The 24,410-nt window shown below is 38.6% G+C and overlaps 1 protein-coding gene across 1 annotated transcript in view; it reads right to left on the bottom strand.

The window, feature by feature from the left end:
• The window catches only part of HNF4G (hepatocyte nuclear factor 4 gamma), a 73,059-nt gene that overhangs the window by 22,266 nt on the left and 26,383 nt on the right, over positions 1 to 24,410 (bottom strand). Inside the window, exon 2 of the mRNA XM_035319275.1 lies at positions 21,527 to 21,630. The gene's annotated coding sequence lies outside the window, so the exon portion shown is untranslated. The remainder of the gene's footprint in view (positions 1 to 21,526; positions 21,631 to 24,410) is intronic.

Below are 24,410 nucleotides of genomic sequence, written 5' to 3'. Positions count from 1 at the left end.
ATTTTATTCCAAACTCTATCCAATTGAAAGGGGTTAACAATTAAAGTGTAACTTTGTATATATCATTGCATATATATCCTAACTAACATGATGAGTACATTGATCAGTGTTACCTACTTAGCTGACAAAGATATCATATACCACTTCTCATAGTCACAAGTTATTGACAGCTCCTATCATATAAAGAAATAATTGCATACATGACATTAAAAATAAAATAAAATAATAAAATAAAATAAAATTGCATAATAAATGATAAAATGCATGCTAAGATGACTTGATGTTACTTCCTTGAACAAATTTCCCAAAGGAAGACTTGTGTAGACTTTATAGTTGCATGAGAGATTATCTACATATGATTAACATTTAGTCACTGAATGTGGTAAACAATACTGAAGAAATCTACCTTAAATAAGAATATTCATATTTATTTTCTTTTGAGTCACAAGCTTTAACAGACATGTTTTCTGAGTATGTTTCTAGTCTTATGAAAAGAAAACTGCTTGCAATATGTCTTAAACATTTTTAGTTATTCAGTCAGAGAGGAAAGAGTTTCATATGACTTAGATATTCAAGCCTGCATTAAAAACTCAAGTACATCAGATCATGGAGAATGGACAGGTTGAAAAGTAAAACTATTGATATTGATAAATATCATTAGTCATGTCACAGTGGATCCATCTGAAATGTATTATGCAAACGTATAATATAATTTTGCTTGTGTCCCAAGGATCTTAAAATCTAAATAAAGTTCTTTAGACAAAGAGAGAAGCAGCACCAACTTTTTCTGCTTTACAGAGATATAGTTGATAAGAATCAGATTATAAAATGCTCATATAAAAATTAAAAAGTAAATAATTCAGCTATGTGAAGAACTTATTATTTTAAAATTGGGTTTGTTTTGACTGGAAAATTATTTTTTAAATGGTTTACAGAAAAATTTAGCTGGAGAAATATAAAAGCTTTTTTGTGAGTTATAATATATATATAGAATATATAGTACATATACTATATGTATATGTTTATACAGAATAAAAAATACAATATTTAACATTAAATATTTCAAAGCAATGTAAGTTGTATCTCTTTGTGTCTGCGTGTGTGTGTATATATATATACACATATAGACATATACACATATATATAAAGAGAGAGATGGAGATACTTGTTTTCCTTGTTATTATTCTGAAACAAAAAATTGAAATTGACTTGATTTTGTAAAGTTCTCTGATTTCAACAGAACTGTATAATCTGTCTGAATGTGGACAGTTAACTTTTTCTGAATAGTTCTAATTAAGTTTCAAAATACACATATGAAAGTTCAGAAGAGACATTCTGTTCCAGACTAGCACTGTAGCTTGGAGACAATCTTTTTGATAAAATCTATCATAAAGCACATAAGCTAAGTTCAGAGCAAATACTAAACAGAAAATAACTACATTTAATAACTAATAATTGTCAAACTAATCATTTACAGTGAATAATTTAACTAACTGTATCACCAACAGGAAACGCAACACAGCATAACCTTTCTAATCTGCTTTCCCATTCTATGTAACATTAACAGATCTGAAGGCTGCAATTCAGCAAAACACAAATGACCAATGAAATCACCGATATTGAAAGAAAAATCACATAAACCATCTAAAAGTTACATAATCATTGTTGGTAGCTTCAAAATCAGTTTGGCAGTGAAGGTCTGTATTTCTTCCTAAATTAATAACCAAATCTACTTTTCTGTTTACTTACCTGGCTGTAAAGTAATACCAGAAATTTAAATAAAACTTCAAACAACAACAAAAACTAACTTGGGCTCTCTATGGCAGGAATTTATATATGTAGGAAATGCAGGTGCTGAATATTTCCTGTGAATCACTAAATATTTGTTCTGCCTTTTAATATATATTATATTTCATGTATATTATATACACTATAATATATATACTAAATCTGTGAATTATGCTTTATTATAAAACTAAAGCAAATTTTGAAATACATTAGAAGATTTGGAAAGTCATTTTAGTTTAGTTTAGTTCAATTCACCTGACACTTTTCCTCACTTTAATAATCTGAAATGTCCTATTTTTCTGGTCAGTGCTAAAAGATGGCAGAATTAAATGGTGTGCTTCCTATTTCAAGCATAACTGACTGGTTTAATTTCTAATATATATATATATATTGCATTAAAAAATTCCTCCTAAAGTAAAATGCTACATTAGCCAAATGCCAGCAGGTTTTCTCAGCTAAACTGTACCCTGTAGAAAGCCAACATGATTTAAAATAATCACTCTCATTCACATATACACATATCTAGAAATATTAACATTTAAATTAGTAAAATATTAGTCCAATAATTAGAAATTAGCCATCAAGAAGCAGTCTTTTTTGTTTGTTTGTTTGTTTGTTGTTTGTTTGTTTGTTTGTTTCACAAGCCTCTGGATAATTTTGTCCTGTCCTTATGAATGTAATATACAAAATATACTTTCATGTCCAAATCGTCAATACTAGTTATTCATTTGTCTTACAGTAAATAAAGCTGAATACACCATTTTCTTCCTTTGATTAACTGACTGATGACATTACAGTTCAGTTAGTTTATTACATATAACCTCTCTTTTATTTTCCTTAATGTTAAAGAATTATAATATTATTAACTTAGAGTTAGCGATGAAGTGTAAAAGAACAGATTTGTAGTTCGAAAACAACTCCCAAAAGCTCCATTAATAAAACATTTAGCTAACACCCTATAACATCACTAAACTTCACTTTTTCTGCTAACTGGCTTGATTTTGCATGATGGAACAGAACTCACCATTGCCATTATACAGAATCTGCATAGTTTCGAACTCCAGCGCAGTATACGTTGGATCTAAAACTTCACTGTAGTTTGCCATTTCCATGTCTAATATTGGTTCCAAGAGCCTCATCACTGAGTGCAAAAACGGTGAAAAAGCTGCTCAAAATTACAACCTTTCCATTCTGTTTCACAGTGATTGATAATCCAAAGTTAACTATAACTGTGTCTCTTGCGTGCTGCAATGGGAGGAGCTGGAAAACTGCTTCTGCATGCTATATTCTGTCTGCATTTTTTTTTCTTTTATGATACAGTGCAGCCCTTCTGATAATCTTGGAATGCTTTATGGAATAACCTTATCAGGAGTTGCACTGGCTCCAGTTCTTCCGTGAACCCAAGTACATCCAGGAAGCTTCCTATCTCCTATGACCTTCTACACATTTTGTTGTCGATTTGCAGTGTAAAAGGTCCTAAACAAACCACACTTGCTCTGTGTAAAGAGACCATAGGATTATATGTCAATTTGCTCTCTCTCTTCTCAACAGTAAAGAAGTGTGATACGATTATGGACTATCCTCAAGCCCCATATATTTATCATTATTTAAAAGACAGCTACCTATTTCTACACTTGTTATTTATTCTTTATATATTAACAATATTTATTTATTATCAACAGTGACAACAAGCAGCTGTGTAGGCACACTTAACCAAGACCTCAAGCAACAAAAATACTACAGCAAGAAAGGAAACCTTACAGATTCCCTCCATCACATCCTGTGTTGTTTTAATAGCAGCAGTGGATCTTGCACAGTCTCAGGATATGATGACAGCATGTTGTTTTCAAGTAACATTCAGAGACACAAGAAAAAATATAATTCTCCTTCTCTAAAAAGAATGCAGAGATTTTAGGTAGGTCCACTGCTCATCAGCTGGTGTACATGGCATGTACAAATCCAGTTAACCTTCCTATCACCCCCCCCCCCAAATAAAAAAAAAAAAAAAAAAAAAATGTTACTTGAGTATCTGTGGGAAAGCTGAATTTCACTTGCTAATTAGATACTAATTAAATTCTGGATAGCAAAATGTCAAATGTTTTTGCTTCCCAAGTAATTCTGTACAGAGAACCCCTTATACTGCAAAACAGTTACATTAACGATTATGTACATAGGAAAACTTTCCAGGTTGCTTAACTAACAAGGGCAAATAACTATACATACAGCACTGAGACACTTATTTCAATGGAAAGAGTGCCTGCAGTTGTTGTTCACTATAAGTAGCCACAAAATGGCTACTTAAAATAGTTCCTTGACTAAAAAAAAAAAAAAAAAGGCAGCAATCAACAACAGGGAAACTATCAAAGAAAAATGGACATTCTCAGAAGACAACCTAGAAAAAAAAGTTTCAAAATTCATCCTTCTAAATTCCCAGTCCTCATTATTACATGAGGCACAAATTGTCCTGTTTCCTTTGTTTCCTTGCGGACACTAATCCCAGCAAACAACACTAGCATAATTATGACAATAGGATTCTTAAAGAAGTGGCTATCCCAAAGCCATCCCCAAATTGAAGAACATTTATGACTGTGTTCCTGATTGCAAATTCTCTGCAAATTTTGGAGGGTGTCCATGGGGGCTAACCTTTTCAACCTACTGATGTACTTCCTATACACTGCAGAAAATAAATAGTAGTTGGCAAATTTAAAAGATATTTAGCATTATGTTAAACAATTTCATGTCTACAAACATTAAATTCTATTCAGAAAGTGCCATTTCACTGAACTTCTAGTGTACAGTTTAACTATATTTGATTCTAACTACTAATTTTTTCCCTATTTTTAAAGCATATTAAGTATCTTTGCAAATTTAGATGGATGAAAAGCTATTTTTTTATTGAAATTCCTTATTTATTTAGGAAGTCACAGTAGTTTCATCATGAGATAGACTCGTATCCACTTCAGTGGTTCAGCTTGAAGTTTCTTCAATAGCAGAATTTGTTGCAATGCACTATTTGCTACAGAACTAGTTACTAGTTATATGACTAAAATGATTCATTGAATTAAATATGCTACCTAAAATAATATACTAGTTTTTCATGTTACCCAGAATTATCTTTTGTTCCTTATATTTTCTTTAATTCCTTGATAAAATTTTCACTTAATAATATCTGGCTTTTTCATACCAAGACTGTATGTTGCTCAAACACAAACTATTTTTATATCATTTTATATAAAATATCTTTTTATAGAATTTTATATACTTTAATATATCATAAACTAGCTGTGTTTTATTTCAAAACTCCAAATCCAAAACCACTTTGGCATACAAATAACTTTAAAATAAGAAAATAAATGTAAAATGGAAGATATCACATATGACATGATCAAATCCTGCTATTCCCTCTACTGTTAATAGAAATTCTTCAATGCTGCCAAAACAGGCCCCTCAGTGACTACTAAAGAGAGGGAGTTAATTGACCTTTAGTGCTTCTGCCATATAAAAACTAATTTCAAGTGATTTTTTGATATGGAAAAATGTACATGATAGGAAAAGTGTTCTTTATACCATTTTCATGTTCTTTATACTTCATGTTTTGCTAAGGAAATTGTCTTAAATTTTAAAAAATCTTAAATTCATAAAAATTCATAAAAAATCTGCATTCATGGGGATTTTTGGCATCATAAACAATTAATGTATACTAAATGCCTAGTCTAAAATATTAACATGTTTTCTTTCTGTCTTAAGTAGATCACAATGCTGTCCCAGAACTAGAGCAGCTGAGGAGGGAAGTCAATGAATAGCTTTTTGTCCTGTCTGTCCAAATTTTATAAAGTTCATTGGCATTCAAATCCACATACAACAGTATTCTTTTCATATTAGACACTTCCATTGTTTTCCAAACTCTTTGTGACCTTGCAGCTTGTAGTATATGTTTTTTCAAATTCTAAGTCATCTACTGCTGACAGCCAAGAAATATTAGCCTTAGATATGCAGATATTTTAAAATTGTATAATTAGATTGCAAAACAGTCCTTTCAGATAAGTGGTACTGCAAACTTGAGAAAGAAATTATATTTCAAAAATAATTTTGCACTAATTCTGAAGAAGTAGAAAGCTGCATAATATTTCCTTCATGTGGGTTTGTTAGTTTTGTTTTTGTTTCTTTTTTTTTTTCTTTACATCTGACCTCACAGTCACATACAGAAAGCATTCCTATCTTATCTTTAGAACTATTAACCCTGTTAATTGTTCAGCTCTCCATATTAAATGTAATCATTCTTTCTGATTGTGGTATAAAATAGAACACAAGCTAATAAAATCAAGGTTATTTCCATAAAAGTCTTCATGAAAATAAAAACAAATCTCAGGTCACTATCACTACTGTTTGTTTTTTTTTTTATAAGTAGCAATACATCCTTTTATTATTCTAGCTTAGTAAGAAATGTGACTATAATAAGGTCTTTATTTAAATGTATGTTTTTCCATTTCCCATGTGTTCTGAAAAAGGAACACATCTTCACAGTATCTCTTTGTTTTGCAAGTACAGTGAGTTGTAGTAGACATCCTACTTATGTCAATAAGTTAGTATGCTCATTCAGTATGTTAGTAACACATGTTTGGAAATGTCTTTTCTCCCATTTGCTGGCATGCAGGGAGCCTGTAAAAGAAAGCCTGATGAAATCATATAAACTTATGCTATGATATCACCTTGCAACAGTCAACTTAACCAAAGATCTCCAAGTCAGAGAGTTTATTTGCTAAAAGCTTGATATGCGAGAAGCTGATCACAAATTTCCTCACACCAGTCGAGAATTGTACCTGTGGTTCATAAACATACACCTCCATATCCTAGCAGAGACTGAGTATCCCTCTCCTGTAACACACCCTCAACACCAGGTATCTTCACAGGGAGGCTGCATCAGCTCTGCTGCCACCTACCCCATAGTATTTCATAAATGATCCATGAGCAATGGCTGCGAAATGTTTGCTTGTATTCTATTACACATATGATGTGTAATAAATCACATATAAATCACATAAAATGATTACAGTGTTTGATATGAAAATATCTGTAATGCTGCAGTATCACTATGCATGATAGAGATTAGGTTGTTTTTATTTTTTGAAAACAAAAATGTCAAAGGTGAATCACATCCAAAAAAAGACTGATAAATCTAAATGTGTTATTACCCAGTTTCTTGGACTTCTTGGAACACAAATTCTCTCTTGTGCTTAAAACCTAAATATCATGATGGAAACATGGCTACGGTACTCTACAGTTCTAAAACAGTAAAACAAGTCTCTAACATAATGTTGTCTTCCCACCCCACCCCCACCACCCCCCAAATAAGCAACAACATAGTTCCAAACCACAAAAGGGACAACCTTGTTGTCTCAAAGAGATAGTTAAAGTTAATGGAATTTTCAGAATAATTTGAGAATCATGAGAGTAAATGCACAGCACAACTGCTTCCAGTAAGCTGATCAAAGGCACCATCGCACTTCTGAAACACAGGATCAACTATCTGCTTTACCAAGTAAATTTCTAGCACTTAGAGGCTTCTGTGTCTTTTTCATTTTGCATCTCCATTTTCACTGTGTCCTGAAAGAACAGTTGTTAAATAAAATACTAGAAAAGTGAAATGAGAACCAGAACTGAAGAGCAGGTTTTCATGACACACGTATTAAGCAAGGTAGTAAGATTAGCTGTAACAAATCATGCCAGGTGAAACGTAATGGACAGGACGAGAGGGAATGGGTTAAGTTGCGCCAGGGGAGGTTTAGGTTGGATATTAGGAAAAACTTCTGTACTGAACGGGTTGTTAGTCACTGGAATAGGCTGCCCAGGGAAGTGGTTGAGTCACCCTCCCTGGAGGTCTTTAAAAGACGTTTAGATGTAGAGCTTAGGGATATGGTTTAGTGGAGGACTTGTTAGTGTTAGGTCAGAGGTTGGACTCGGTGATCTTGGAGGTCTCTTCCAACCTAGACTATTCTGTGATTCTGTAAGTACAAATCTGTCTCGGAAATCTAGGCTAAGCCTGTTTCTATTACACACATTTTTAGACACTTAGACCACCCCAGGCATTCTATAAAAATGAGATACTTGCACATACTGAATCTGCCTCTTTTTTCACTTGAATTGGTTATTCATTACAATGAGCTCCATCACACAGCTAAAATACACAGCCTTCCTTAATAAGTTATGATGAGGGTTGTGGGGTTTTGTTTTGTTTGTTTGTGTTTTTTTGTTTGTTTTGTTTGTTTTCATTTTGGAGTAACAGGAAATAGACGATTACTGTGAGGTGTGAACTGTCTTTATATTTATGTTTTTAGCTTCATAAAGTATCCTTCTAATGGAACAATCGCTTACTTCAACAGCCATGAATATGAATACACAGAGAAAATAAAGAACATGCTTGGCTTCTGAATTGTCAAATACTATGGACCCACACTATTTAGTATGTTTTGCAAGCTGGAAATATTGCCCAAACAGTTATGAGGATGTCAGTGACTAGTCTACATCAGAGTTTCAAAGGTCAGTAGCTGATTTAATATTCCAAATTCTATGAAGTGCAATTTACAATTTTAATCTTGCATCCACTGGGGTCTTGTCTGCACTTAAGGGGAAATATCAAAGGAATATGAAAGCTGTAAAATATTTTAAGCCTGATAAATTGGTACTGCAGCATTTGAAGATAATTTACACTTGGTGAGGATATAGTCCACTTTCAGATCCTCTCACCATATTCCAAATATCATCCTCTGCATCTTATTCTAAAAGATAAATGATTTATTCATTCTGGGCCTTGCATCACAAGAAGGACATGGAAGTATTAGAATGAGTCCAGAGGAGGGCCACAGAGATGATCAAGGGGCTGGAGCACCTCTCCTATGAAGAGAGGCTGAGAGAGTTGGGGTTGTTCAGTCTCGAGAGGAGAAGGCTCCAGGGAGACCTTACAACAACCTTCCAGTACCTATAGGGGGTCTACAGAAAATCTGGGGAAGGACTCTTAGGAAGTGTTGTGGTAGGACAAGGAGTAATGGCTTTAAACTAAAAGAGGGAAGATTTAGATGAGAGGTTAGGAAGAAATTCCTTACTCTGAGGGTGGAGAGGCTCTGGAATAGGTTGCCCAGAGAAGCTGTGGATGGCCCATCCATGGAAGTGGAAGTGTTCAAGGCCAGGTTGGATGGGGCTTTGAGCAACCTGGTCTAGTAGAAGGTGTCCCTGCCCATGGCAGGGAGGTTGAAATTAGATTATCTTTAAGGTCGCTTCCAACCCAAATGATTCTATGATTCTATTCTTCTTATATTCCACATTGTCATTGAGGAGATAGGCTATGAGCATAGCAACACTAATATATTGCAGACATATGCAAAGTGAAGACATTATACCCACTGTGTAAGGTCAAGGTAAACAAAGCTACGTGGTTTATCTGATTTTATTTATCACATACACATGCTCTCATATATCAGTTTGCAGAATATTAGTGAGTGTTTTGAATAGAATCTCTCAAAGTAGAAAACATTTCAGATCAGAAACCCTTACTAGCTCTCTCTCTAAGAGAAAGGCACGTTTTGAGGATGATTCTCATGTTGGAAGTACCTGCTTTTTGCACAGACCAAAATTATTAAGATATCTTATGTGTTTTCCCAATGTGCTCTGCTATTTTCTGTCAATGATCTAGCAAAAAGAGTGGTGTTCCTGTGTGTGGTGGTCCTGCAGCTGCACCCACCAGCCCTTGAATAAATACCAGATTCAGGAAGATTTTTTGCTATTATTATTTCACTTCTTCATTATCCTCATGTTGTAGTGAATTTCTTCAACCAAGGACAGCTGGATTGCACCTAAAATAATTGTATGTCAGCAAATAAAATTTACAAATTTTCTTCCAAGATTACTCAGCTTCCATCTTAGCATAGTTTTGGAAAGCCTTCCACCAGATAATAACAGTGCTGAAGAGCTAAAATTGCCCAGGAAAAGTAATCTCATAACCTAGAAGCCACATACGGACCACTGAATATAAGCCACCACAATATGTCATCTAGCAGCTGTGCAACCACACTGGTGGAGAGCAGTGTGTCTGTGTGAAGGAGAATCTGCGGTCATGATAGTGCCTCTTGAAGAAGTACCTTTCTAAGGAAAGATTTAGAGGGACAGCTAATGGTGAAGTGGAAGCCTGATGACAGTCATGACATAGTGTACCTGGTTAGGAGATCAGGGGTTAGGAAGTGAAGAAGACTGAGAACACAAAGTAGTTGTATTTCCTTATCTAGCAGTTCCAGGAGGCATTTGGATACAGTAGACCTTGAGACACATGTAGATACCAAATGTTATGCGGATTTAAAGTCTCAGTTTACGTAATATACACATGTATATGTGTCTGTATACATACATATAAGAATTTCTTTTGGTGTTTTTCTAACAGTTGGATTTGGCTCCTGAATTATTATTGAGTCTATCTGTAAAAATGTATTTGGCAGGGGAAAGCTCTCTATTTTGTCCTAAAAAGTCTCATTTGAGACTTTTAACCTAAATATTGGATCCTAGTAATTCCTGATGTTATATTGTCTGCATGCAGATTTTCTTCATAAGCTAGTAGTAAATATGAATTTTGCCACTTCAATCCATTCCTGTGCTTGCTTTGTGTCCAGATTAACAGCAAATTTGCTAACCCTATCTGGTGTTAGCAGGCAGTATTAGATAAATGTACTTTTTCATGGGAAGGATAAAAAATAGGATACTTTTGCTTTTTACATAGCAACAGATAAGGCTTACTGTTAGGTATGTGGATTACTATTACGTAGACTTTAGTATTTAATATTTCTATTTTAACTGAATATTCTTCAGTTCATTTTATTCCTGAATACTCAGAATAGTCATGAAGTTTTGCCAGTTTAGAGGGCTTAAAGGATTTTTGTAGCATACATTTTTGTGGTGAGATTTGCTGAGTTACTGTTAAATGACTGAAGTCTCCTGTTAATTATTTGCTTAGATCAGGTAACTTATTATTTTCTGATACACATAGGAAAATTAATCAGAGACTTGTCTTGAAGAGCAGATTGAACTGAGAAGAGGAAAGAATTCAGGCATAAGATAAAAGCAAAACATCATGATATTGAGAAGTAAGATTAAACATTCTTGTTCAGTCACCCTCAGGTGATTAGTAATTTCTTAACAAGCCTCCTTCGCAGGTTTTTATTCAAACTTACTCATAAAAAATAATGTTTTACATAGCCATTTATAATTTATCCATGTTTACCTTGACAAATACCATATAATATACTTTTTTTTCTTTTTTTTCTCCATAAACACCCTTGTCTTTGTCATACAAAATAAAAGAGTTCCAAAAAAAAGTTAACCAGTATCTAGGCAAGGTTTGTTTTGTTTTCTTTTAAGCTTGCCTAGAATCTTTCTTTTCTGACAAATTTATCACATCAAGTCTTCTATATTCTATCCCTTGCTGAATAGGTAATATATTCTAGATAATGTTTCAGAACAAACTCAGTAAACTTCTGCCCATGTTAGTGACTATATAACTCTCAGTCCTACATAAAAAAACTACTTAAATAACTGGATAGTCAGACAAGTGCCATTATTTTCAGTTACACTATCTAAAATTAAAATTTTTAACTAGAGTCTGAACTGACTCATCACATTCCTGCAGAGAGAACCTCATGTCAACACACTTGGCGTAACTCTTCCAAGCCACTGGCATAGTTATGCTTAGCTTAACAACTTCTCTCATTTTTATTGTTACAAAAATCAGTTAATGAAAAGTTCAGAGTGTGTTAAGAACTACAAGGTTAAACTGAAAGTACTGTGAAGGGACAGAAAATTCAAAATACTACATGAAGGTACAACAGGAAAGGAGAAAGGCATATATTTTGTTTCAATGATATTTTGGATCAGCTTTTTGAAGTATCAAAATAACTCAGTTTTATGCACCAAATAAATATTAAGATTTTTAAAACAATTAATTTATTGTGGAGGCCTGCATGTAAATACCCTGATGTTCAAAAGGATACTTTTCCTTGTGAGAACAATAATATACGATAGCATTGAATACTGGTGAAAATCTAGCTTGCAAAGTGTGTCAAAACCAACAATCCAAAGCTTCTAAAAATCCTAAATTGGGCCAATAAAACCATTATGTTAGTTTATAAACCAAGAAATTTCACAATGAAATTGTTACATTATTTTCCTTAAGAGAACAAAGCCACTCTTGGTTTCAGCAAATACATACTGACAACAGTGTCTCCTAGAAAATACAAACCTGGCTTTCCTAAGAGTTGGGAAGGACCTGGACACTTAATATGTTTATAGGCAGAGGCATCTGCATTGTGCATTCAATAAACTCACATCCCAGTGTGCATAAAGTAGAATTATCTAGGGAAGGAAATTAAGTCTATTCTTTGCTGTACACATAGAAATATCAGCTCTGCAATTGGCCAATGTTTAACTCTTGATTTTTAAGTCATGCTCACTGTGTTCCCAGGTAGGAATAAAACATTAACTCTCATTACTTCTAAGAGATACAAATAAAATATTCCCAGCATAATTTTTGACAGCAATTTTAATAAGATCAAAATGAGCAAAATTCTCTTTTAGAGAGCTGATGATTAACATTCAAGAGCTAAAATGGACTTATCTGTCTGATGAACAAGCCAGAACACTGATCAAGATGAGCAGGAAAAATTCATTGGTATTGGTAGGGAAGCAGTGCTGCAAAGTTGAACTTCAGCTTACCCTTATGTCCAGGTAAGAGGAAACTAAGAAATAGTAATAGGTGCAGTTATGACCAAAACCACAATGCAAATCATCAAGATCAATCTATGTGTAACTACAATAATGTAGGTTACATGATCAATTCCATATTAAATTTTATAGATAACCCTTGTGTCTGGGTGTTTTTTTAGAAATCAGCTATATTCACATGGTAATATTCATTGTTCTTATGTATTCATGTAGGCTTCATCATTACATCTGAGAATCAGTAAATGAGTCAGTAAAATTATTTCTGTATCTGTAAGAGATAATCCTCTTTTTACAAACAGAGAACCAAAACAAAGGACAAATAAAGGCAGTTTTTATCACATGAGCCCATGTGCCTACAACACAGTCATCTGTACACAAGCTAGAAGTCTAACTGCCTTTAGATACAATGAACAGAAACAGGCACTTCTAAACAGATTCATCAAATCTGTCTCTGACTGTGGGTTGAACTGAAACAACAGAGATCTCGTGGGCAAATTTGACACCCACAAATTCATTGGGCCAGAAGAGATGAATCCACAAGTGCTGAGGGAGCTGGCAGATGTCATTGCTAGCCCACTATCCGTCATCTTTGAAAGGTCATGGAGAACAGAAGAGGTGCCTGAGGTTTGGAAGAAAGCTCACGTTACCCCTGTCTTCAAAAAGGGTAAGAAGGAGGACCCAGAAAACTACAGGCCAGTCAGCCTCACCTCCATCCCTGGAAAGGTGATGGAGTCACTCATACTGGAAGTCATCTCCAAGCACATGGAGAAGAAAGTGATCAGGAGTAGTCAGAATGGGTTTACAAAGGGTTTACTTGACCAACCTGATAACCTTCTATGATGGAATGACTAGCTGGGTGGATGAGGGGAGAGCAGTGGATGTTGTCTACTTTGATTTCAGTAAAGCTTTTGACATTGTCTCCCATAATATCCTCAGAGGCAAGTTCAGGAAGTGTGGGATGGATGAGTGGACAGTGAGGTGGATTAAGAACTGACTGGATGGCAGAGCTCAGAGGGCTATGACTACTAGCATGGAGTCTAGTTGGAGGACTGAAGCTAGTGGTGTACCCCAGGGGTCCATACAGGGTCCAGTCCTGTTCAACCTACTCATCAATGATGCGGATGATGAAACAGAGTGCACCCTCAGAAAGTTTGTGGATGACACAAAACTGAGAGGAGTGGCTGATACCCCGGAGGGCTGTGCTGACATTCAGAGGGACCTGGACAGGCTGGAGCAGTGAGGAGCCTCATGAAGTTCAACAAGGGCAAATGCAGACTCCTGCACCTAGGGAGGAATAAACCCATGCTCTGATACAGGTTAGGAGCTGACCTGGAAAACAGCCCTGAGGAGAAGGACCTGGAAGTCTTGGTGGACAACAGGCTAACCATGAGCCAGCATTGTACTCCTGTGGTCAAGAAGCTCAATGGTATCCTGGGGTTCATTCAGAAAAGTGTTGCCAGCAGGTTGAGGGAGGTGATCATGCCCCTCTACTCAGCCCTGGTAAAGTCTCACATGGAGTATTGTGTCCAGATCTGGGCTCCCCAGTACAAGTGCTCAAGCGCGTCCAGAGAAGGGCAAGGTGAGGGATCTGGAGAACAAGTCTTATGAGGAGCAGCTGAGGAAGCTGGGATTGTTCAGCCTGGAGAAGAGGAGGCTCAGGGGCAACCTTATTGCCCTATACAGATACTTTAAAGGAGGCTGTAGCGAGGGGGGGCTTGGTCTATTCTTCCTTGTGCCTGGTGACAGGATGAGGGGGAATGGGCTAAAGTTGCACCAGGGGAGATTTAGGCTGGATATTAGGAAGAACTTCTTTACCGAAAGAGTTGTAAGGCATTAGAATGGGCTGCCCAGGGAAGTGGTTCAGTCACCCTCTCTGAAGGTCTTTAAAAGATGTTTAGATGTAGAGCTTAGTGATATGGTTTAGTGGAGGACTTGTTAGTGTTAGGTCAGAGGTCTGACCAGGTGATCTTGGAGGTCTCTTCCAACCTACATGATTCTGTGATTCTGTGAAGAGGGACACAGAGCTGCTGCAGCGAGTCCAGCAGATTGCTACAAAGATGATTAGGGGTCTGGAGCATCTCATATGAGGAGAGGCTGAGAGAGCTGGGCCTGTTTAGCTTGAAGAAGATAAGACTGAGAGGGGATCTGATCAACGTATACAAATATATGAAGTAAGGGTGTCGAGAGGATGGGGCCAGATTTTTTTCAGTGGTGCCCAGAGACAAGACAAGAGGCAACGTGCACAAATAGGAAGTTCCGGATGAATATGACAAAACGTTTCCTTACTGTGAGGGTGACAGAGCACTGGGAAAGTTTGCCCAGAGAGGTTATGGAGTCTCCTTCTTTGGAGATATTCAAAACCCACCTGAATGCAACATGCACTATGTGACCTTTTTGGCAGGTGGATTGGACCAGATGATCCAATTCATTCTCCTCAAGAAACTGGCTGCTCTTGGCTTGGACTGGCGCACACTTCGTTGGGTTAGAAACTGGCTGGATAGCCGGGCCCAAAGAGTTGTGGTAAATGGAGTCAAGTCCAGTTGGAGGCCAGTCACTAGTGGCGTCCCCCAGGGCTCGGTGCTGGGGCCGGTCCTCTTTAACATCTTCATCAATGATCTGGACGAGGGCATTGAGTGCACCCTCAGTAAGTTTGCAGATGACACCAAGTTAGGTGCGTGTGTCGATCTGCTCGAGGGTAGGAAGGCTCTGCAGGAGGATCTGGATAGGCTGCACCGATGGGCTGAGGTCAACTGCATGAAGTTTAACAAGGCCAAGTGCCGGGTCCTGCACCTGGGGCGTAATAACCCCAAGCAGAGCTACAGGCTGGGAGATGAGTGGTTGGAGAGCTGCCAGGCAGAGAAGGACCTGGGAGTGATAGTGGACAGTCGGCTGAATATGAGCCAGCAGTGTGCTCAGGTGGCCAAGAAGGCCAACGGCATCCTGGCTTGTATCAGAAATAGTGTGACCAGCAGGGCTAGGGAGGTGATCGTCCCCCTGTACTCGGCTCTGGTGAGGCCGCACCTTGAGTACTGTGTTCAGTTTTGGGCCCCTCGCTACAAGAAGGACATCGAGGTGCTTGAGCGGGTCCAAAGAAGGGCGACGAAGCTGGTGAGGGGCCTGGAGAACAAGTCCAGGACGAGGGGGAATGGGCTAAAGTTGTGCCAGGGGAGTTTTAGGTTAGATGTTAGGAAGAGCTTCTTTACTGAAAGGGTTGTGAGGCATTGGAACAGGCTGCCCAGGGAGGTGGTGGAGTCACCATCCCTGGAAGTCTTCAAAAGACGTTTAGATGTAGAGCTTAGGGATATGGTTTAGTGGGGACTGTTAGTGTTAGGTTAGAGGTTGGACTCGATGATCTTGAGGTCTCTTCCAACCTAGAAATTCTGTGATTCTGTGATTCTGTGATCTCCAGAGGTCCCTTCCAACCTCAACCATTCTGTGATTCTGTGATCCCTCAAACACCCATTTCTTCCCACTGACTTTTTAAGCAAAGATCTCACATATATGCAAAAACACAACAGGTACATGAGTCAGTTGGAATGAATCTATGCATACCACTCTCCTTAAAGTCAGAGAAGGTGGCAGCCCTGGATGGAGACCTACTTCCTGCTCTATCTACCTGAGTACTTTCTCAAAACCGCAATTATATCATATGCTCCACCTGCTACAAGTTATGAATGCCAGAACAAATATATCCTTTATCAAATTTTAAAACAAATTCAAAGTATTGTTAGGATCCTGCTTCACATAATGGATGTTTTCAGCTTATGACATGTTTCAGAATGCCTGAATTTTAGGAAGACAGTCAGCTAGCCTAACAAGAAGGGCCATGTGTGCAATCATAAAATGATGAACATGATATCCAGGTATCTCTGATAATAACTGGGACACAGCTAATAAGTTCCAAAAATAATCTAGGTGAAGAACATTCCTCATAACAGAAAGTGACAAAGAAATTTTGAGTTCCTCCCATACTTAAATATGGGACGGCTGTACTTTATGATCTTGCCTGCAGTCCCAGTTATGGAAGCTTACCCCAGATGCCTGTAACTGGGGAACATGCCTCTGTAGAATCATAAAATAATTTAGGTTGTAAAAGACTGTTAAGGTCATCAAGTCTAACCATCACCCTAACAAGTCTACCACTAAACCATGTCCCTAAGTGCCACATCCACATAAACTGCTGCATCCTCTTAAATACTTCCAGGGGTGGCAACACTATAAATACCTTCAGGGATGGTGTCTGTATTTTCTATAGTTTCCTTTGGAAGAAACACCAAGCAACCAAGCATGCAGACAGGATAAGAGTCCAGCCAAGGCATGCCTGAAATACAAGGCATGCAGCAAACACAGGTCCGTTCCACACTCTGCTGGTACACTGTTCAGGTGCAATTCCTGTGGAAAGGACTGTTATTCTTTCAACCCAAGGTATAAATACAACCACAGGAACCTCCATTAGAGGTTAAGCTGCCTTATCGAAGCTACACGCTATATTGAACAAAAGGAGAAATCACAACTGATTTATAAAATATATTTCAGGAGAGACACAAAAAAATGTTGCACCCCAACATTTTAGTTATTTTTCAAAACAATGCTGTCAAGACATGCAATTTTTCTTCTGATTTAAGAGGAAAAAGCAGCTGTAAACTGTATTCTTTACTGATTAAATGCCTTGGCAACCCTCTCTATCTAAAGTTGATTCATTATCCAGGTAATAATATTGCTTTAATTACACATGTGAGAAAATATTCAAGGTAACCGTCCACTTGATCAGTAAGTTTTATAAATACATCAGCACTTAAAACACATTTCTATTTAAATATCCCTAACTGATTTGGGAGCATGGTAAGAGTAACTTTCTGTGAAAAGTTAGTCTTTCAGTATCAAAAATAAGTAAAAGCACACTAGAAGAGTATCTCCTGATAAGAAAGAACCACAGAATATATATCTGTTTAGGAATCAGGAAGGCTGAGTTAGAAGAGGTGGTGTGTAAGGAAACTAAGATGACAAACTAGGCATGTGACAAAAAGGTCATTAATGGGCGTATCTAACCATTTATGTTAAGGTTTTATTACAAATAAAACAAATTAATTATTAAAAAAAAAAAAAAGAGTTCAGAATCTGCAGGTGAATGGAAGTATTAGGGGTGACAGAATATTCTTTTTCAGGTGATGTAAGGTCTAGAGTTGCAGGCACTGTTTAGTAGACTGATTGTTTGTGGTGGTTTTACCGTGCTAGGCAGCTGAACACCACAACCGTTCTCTCACTCCCCCTCCTTAGATGAGGAGGGGAAGAAGTAAAGGAAAGAACAACTCACAAGTTGAGATAAGGATGATTTAATTAAAGAGGAAAAAAAAATATTATTAAGGAAATATTATTATTAAACAATTTAACTAAAGGGAAAAAAGGAAAAGGGGAAGAGGGAGGGGGAAAGGGAATAACAAAACAAAACAAGTAAAGGCTATGTGGAAGTGCAGAGGAAAGAAATTACTCTCTACTTCCCACAAATGAGTGATACTTGACCACCTCCTTGAAGCAGGGCCTCAACGCACGTAGCTGGTGTTCAGGAGGACAGACATTTTCGCAACAAGAGCCCCCCTCCTCCCCCCCCGCCTCCCCCCCCCCCTTCTTCTTTTTTCCACCTTTTATTGCTGAGTGTGACATCATATGGTATGGAATATCCCTTTGGTTGGTTTAGGTCAGCTGCCCTGATGATGTTTCTTTCTCACTTTTTTGCCCACCTCCTAGGAGGGTCAGAGAGAGTCCTGATGCTGTGCCAGCACTTCTCAGCAGCAGACACAACACTGGTGTGATACCACTGCTGTTCTAGCTACAAGTGCAGAGCGCAGCACTGTATGGGCTGCTGCAGGGAAAGTTAACATCCCAGCCAGACCCAGTACACTGTTATACCTAGCAGCAACAATTTCTGCACCAGAGAAGATACTAACATTTGCTGTTTGAAGTGGATATCCAGCTTGGTCTAACAGGAAATGTGATCTCCTCCTGAAACTTTGCTAACTGCCAAGTTTGAAGAGAATTAAACTGACTAAAGTAGTATGGCAGCAGATTGCTGTGATGAAGCAGAGAAGGAAAAAATAAATAAAAAATAAATAAAATGTCTGGCTTTTTCTTATCTCGTGAAGGGGATCTGGATATAAAATGCAGCCAAGAAAGAAAAGATATAGAAGTGTACTAAAAGGCTGTGCATTTGTAAAGAACTCAGTAATAAGTTTTGTAAGTCCAACAGGACTCATGTGAAGACTGAACTTTCATGTAATCCACAGGACTATATGAAATAGAACAATAGATATGAGGAATCCTGAATGCATCATTAATTTCAAGGACCTCAGGAGATCATCTACTTCAACTTCCTGCTCAATGCAGGTCAAACCAGGTTGCTCAGGGCTTTATTCAGTCCTATCTCAAAGTACTATGAAGGATGGAGATGGCCCAAACTCTCTGGGCACTCAGTTTTTCTGTCAGATCTGGTTCCACTGGGGTATTTTTTTCTCCTTACACACAGACTGAAACTCTCCTGCTTCAACTCATGTCCATAGCCTGTTGTCCCCCCCTCCTTCACCACAGTGAAAAGCCTGGCTACATCTTTTTTACTTATTTCTTTGTCTCTGATGTACTGGGAGCTGTTGTAAAGCTTCCTCCACTAAAACCATCTCGTGTCCAGGCTGAGACATCCCTGTTGCCTCACCAGGTGCTCTTCTCACCGGGCAGGTGCTCCAGCCCATGACCATCCTGGTGGCCCTCAGCTGAACTTGCTCCAGTTTATCCATGTTTTTTCTTGCATGGGGAAGAGGAGAGGGTAAATTGGATACACAATTTTAGATACCATCTAATAAGTGCTGAATGAAGGAGGAAAATCACTTCCCTTGATCCTATTAATGCAGCCCCAGCACACTCTACTGGCTCATGCACTACTTCCTGTCTGCCAAGACCCCTTGGATTTTTTTTCAGCAGAGTTGCTCCCCAGCCAGTCCCCTAATTCTCCCCCTAGTATAAGATTATTCCCCAGTTCTCTAAGGACCATAATACCTTTCCAGCCTCCCCTAGCTATATTGCTAAAGCATTCTTTATTCTTAAGATATATACATAAATTAAGTTACCATGATGGATTTGGTTTGAAAAGATTGATTTAGCTGTCTCTATTTTAACTAAAATACTGTAGCATCCGTTCATTTAGCCATACTAAGAAATCAGACAGTTGCTTCTACCTGTACTCCTGGGCACATTTCATAGAGCCAGAACTCATCTACACCTCCTGCTGTCACTCATCTGAGAGTGTACAGTATTTCTGATTCCATCTACACGGGGGGAGGGCTTAAAAGCTGCCATTACAGTTGAAGTTAAGGAGCACTAATGGCTTGCCAGCCATGTTCAGGGCATGAGAATGTACATATTACAGAAAGAGACTAAAAGGAGTTGGTTTGCCCATCTCAGGAAAGTGAAAAGTGAGAGGGAATGTTTTCTAGAAATAAATCATGCATGGTGAATGCTGCAGGGGGAAAAATATTTAGATAATAAAATAGTGCCATCAGAAGAACAAAGGAATAAATTTTAGGCTGGCAAGTGGAAAGTCTCTAAATATGGAAGGATTACAGCACTGTAACAAACTTCCTCTTCGGTGGCAGAGGCAAGGAACCTAACTGGTTTTAAGAGACAGAGACTGATTTATGAAAGGTATTATTTGTCTTGATGGCTTCAGCCAAAGTGATGATTTAGAAAATTTTTGTCTTATGGTGTGCAACATTTGTATCATGACTTTTTTTTTTAAAAAAAAAAAAAAAAAAGTGGTCACTGAACAATATTGAGTGTAGTATTCCAATTATGAGTTAAACAAATACAAATGACAGAAAGTTAACCTTAGCGTGATAAGCAATTAACAGAATTATGCAGTGACTGCAGCTGATACATAATTAACAAGTGCTGTAAGTGATATTATCCATCTAATTTGCCCAGATTGGAGTAGCATTATTCTTAGGCATGCTTAGCAAGTTCTGTGGTAATGTGCACTTGAGTGAAGTGCTCTTTACTAACGTGTTCAAATTCACAAAGTTGTTATTAGAATTGCAAATAAGATATACCCCAGCATTATTTTCTCTGCCCATCATTTTCTCTTCTTCATACCTATCCTTGACAGAAAATCAAACTGTAACAAGTCTAAAGGATGCTTACACAAACTGACCAAAAGAAGCATTATATAATTAAACAGGAAAAATGTGCAAAAAATCATCCTAATGAACCAGCTGTGATTGAATTAAAACATGTGAGTTTCTGCTGGGTAGGAACAAATAGGAACTATGGAGTTCACTGGGGACAGAAGGTCATGGTAGAATTCACTAAAGTGGAAACAGGAAAAATATTTTTTGAAATGTTATATATCTAAGACCCCAAACTGGAGAATATCTGATCATTCAAAGTCTAATGAAAAAAAAAAATATATATATATATATATATATATATATATATAAAGCCTTTCAGTGCTGGATCTTCAAGGGCAATATTTGTTGGATTTGCAAAGTATTTAATTAGCTGACTAAAGCAAGACAAATAAAGAAGAAACTAGTGATTCATAGGTCTTCTGGTCACCTTTCCCAGACGGATATTGAAGAATCTGGACAGATGGAATAGTAATGTATGATGAAGGAGCAGTTGTCTCAAATGGAACACACAACAGCCTTGGTTAAACAACATATCAATTATTTATAATTGATGCATAGACATACAATACATACAGTACAACATATTGGTAAAAGTCTTTGTGTTAGGCATACCTTCCACCAACCTACCACCAATTTCTTCAATTTCATAGATGTTTATGTGGCTTTCAGGAGCACATAATCATTCAGACAGCTGTGTCTTCAAATAGTCACCATTTTCTGAGAGAGTAGCATGTCAAAATAGAACAGCTAACTACATAATCTCTAGCAGGCAAGAAGGATATTGAAGCATGCAGCAAAACTTTACTTACATTCAAGCACAAACAACAGAGTAAAGAACCTTCAGTTCTCCATATATAGATGAGGAAAGGCTAATTTCCTGGGTTGTGTTTCCATCCTCACTTGTAGGTAACACCTGAAGTAAACAAAAGTAAAATAAATGCTAAGCTACCTGTAACATAAACCAACCATGCTAGATTTTTTTTCCACTTATAGAATGAAAAACCATAGAATTTGTTAAATTTCTTGAAATACTATCTGCAAGGATTATAATAAACTAGAGTCGAAGGGGGAAGGGGCTAAAACCAGGCGAGCCAGTGAAGACCTAAGGGATGGTACGCTAGAATCAGAGGGGCTGTGTGCCAGTGGGGTCCTTTGGTCAGATCCACAAGGTGCTGAGTGTAAGGAGACGCACCTGAAGTGCTTTTACACAAACGCACGCAGTATGAGGAATAAAATAGATGAGCTAGAAGTCCTGGCCCAGTCCCGCAACTACGACATCATCGGCATAAGCGAAACCTGGTGGGATGAGTCCTGTGACTGGGGTGTTGCGATAGATGGTTACAGGCTCTTCAGGAGGGACAGGCAGGGTAGGTGAGGTGGTGGGGTGGCGATGTATGTGAAGCAGGGGCTGGACTGTGTGGAACTTCAGGTTGGCGATGGCAAAGTTGAGAGCCTCTGGGTAAGGATCAAGGGACGAACGAATAAAGGGGATGTAGTTGTGGGAGTCTATTACAGACCGCCTGGCCAGGACGATAGCGCCGATAAATTATTCTTTACAGAACTAAGAGAGGCCTCGAGATTAACTCCCCTTGTCCTTATGGGGGACTTCAACTTGCCGGACGTTAACTGGGAGTGCCACACGGCTGACACGAGCAAGTCCAGGAGGTTCATGAAGCACCTAGATGATAACTTCTTGGTACAGGTGCTAACGGAGCCAACTAGGAAAGGTGCCCTCCTAGACCTGTTGCTAGAAAACAGAGAGGGTCTGGTGGGAGATGTGGTGATTGGTGGCCGCCTCGGTCATAGCGACCATGAAGTGGTTGAGTTCAACATTTATGGTGACAGAAGGAAAAGTGCCACCAGAACCTCATCCCTAGATATGGGGAAAGCGGACTTCAGGCTGCTCAGGGAACTAGTCAGTAAGGTCCCCTGGGAAACTGCTCTTGAAGGCCTCGATGTCCACCAGTGCTGGTCACTCTTTAAGCGATGCCTCCTAGAAGCACAAGATAAGGCAATTCCAAAATATCGCAAGTCAGGCAGGCGGGGCAGGAAGCCGGCGTGGCTGACCAGGAACATTCTAATGGAGATTAGGCAGAAACAGAGAGTGTTTCGCTACTGGAAGGAGGGCCAGGCGTCATGGAAAGAATACAGGGATGCTGTTCGTGTTTGTAGGGAGAAAGTTCGAGTGGCCAAAGCACAGCTAGAGTTGAAGCTGGCTGTGTCTGTGAGAGAAAATAAAAAGGGTTTTTTTAGATATGTAAATGGAAAAAGGAGAACTAAAGAAAACATAGGGCCGCTCCTTGATAGGGAAGGTCTCCTCACAGACGATGACGTAGGCAAAGCAGAGACGCTTAACGCCTTCTTTGCCTCTGTCTTCAATGCCGATGATGGGCTTCGGGACCCAGGGTGCCCTGAGCTGGAGGACCGGGACGGTGGGGATGACAAACTCCCAACTGACCCTGAACGTGTGCGGGATTTGCTGCTCCACCTGGATCCCTACAAGTCCATGGGTCCGGATGGGATTCATCCCCGGGTGCTGAAAGAGCTGGCGGATGTCATCGCGGAACCTCTATCAATTATTTTTCAACGATCCTGGGAATTTGGAGAGGTCCCAGTAGACTGGAAGCTGGCAAATGTTGTGCCAATTTTCAAGAAGGGTCAGAAAGAAGACCCTAGCAATTACAGGCCTGTCAGTCTCACGTCAGTGCCTGGTAAAATCATGGAGAAGTTGGTTCTCGGACTTATTGAGGCGCACCTGGGGGACAAAGCAGTCATTGGTCCCAGCCAGCATGGGTTTGTGAAGGGTAGGTCCTGCCTAACTAACCTGATTTCCTTTTATGATAAGATCACCCGTATGGTGGACCAAGGGAAACCAGCTGATGTGATTTTTTTGGACTTCAGCAAGGCTTTTGACACGGTTTCCCATAGGATCCTACTGGACAAAATGTCCACCATACAGCTAAATAAAAACATCATATGATGGGTGAGCAATTGGCTAACGGGCAGGGCCCAAAGGGTTATGGTAAATGGAGCTGCGTCAGGCTGGCGGGCGGTCACCAGTGGGGTCCCTCAAGGCTCCATTTTAGGGCCGGTACTTTTCAATATTTTTATAAATGATCTGGATGTAGGAATAGAGGGTATTTTGAGCAAGTTTGCTGATGACACCAAACTTGGAGGAGTATAAAAAGGACATGAAACTGTTGGAGAGTGTCCAGAGGAGGGCTACGAAGATGGTGAAAGGCCTGGAGGGGAAGACGTACGAGGAACGGCTGAGGTCACTGGGCCTGTTCAGCCTGGAGAAGAGGAGGCTGAGGGGAGACCTCATCGCAGTCTACAACTTCCTCGTAAGGGGTTGTCAAGAGGCAGGAGACCTTTTCTCCATTAACACTAGTGACAGGACCCGCGGGAACGGGGTTAAGCTGAGGCAGGGGAAATTTAGGCTGGACGTCAGGAGGGGGTTCTTCACAGAGAGGGTGGTTGCACACTGGAACAGGCTCCCCAGGGAAGTGGTCACTGCACCGAGCCTGTCTGAATTTAAGAAGAGATTGGACTGTGAACTTAGGCACATGGTCTGAACTTTTGGGTAGACCTGTGCGGTGTCGAGAGTTGGACTTGATGATCCTTAAGGGTCCCTTCCAACTCAGGATATTCTATTCTATTCTATTCTATTCTATTCTATTCTATTCTATTCTA

Source organism: Oxyura jamaicensis, chromosome 2 (assembly GCF_011077185.1).
Source record: "Oxyura jamaicensis isolate SHBP4307 breed ruddy duck chromosome 2, BPBGC_Ojam_1.0, whole genome shotgun sequence".
Lineage (NCBI taxonomy): Eukaryota > Metazoa > Chordata > Aves > Anseriformes > Anatidae > Oxyura > Oxyura jamaicensis.
The sequence above is the reverse complement of the archived record's forward strand: the minus strand, read 5'-3'. Positions and strand labels throughout refer to the sequence as shown.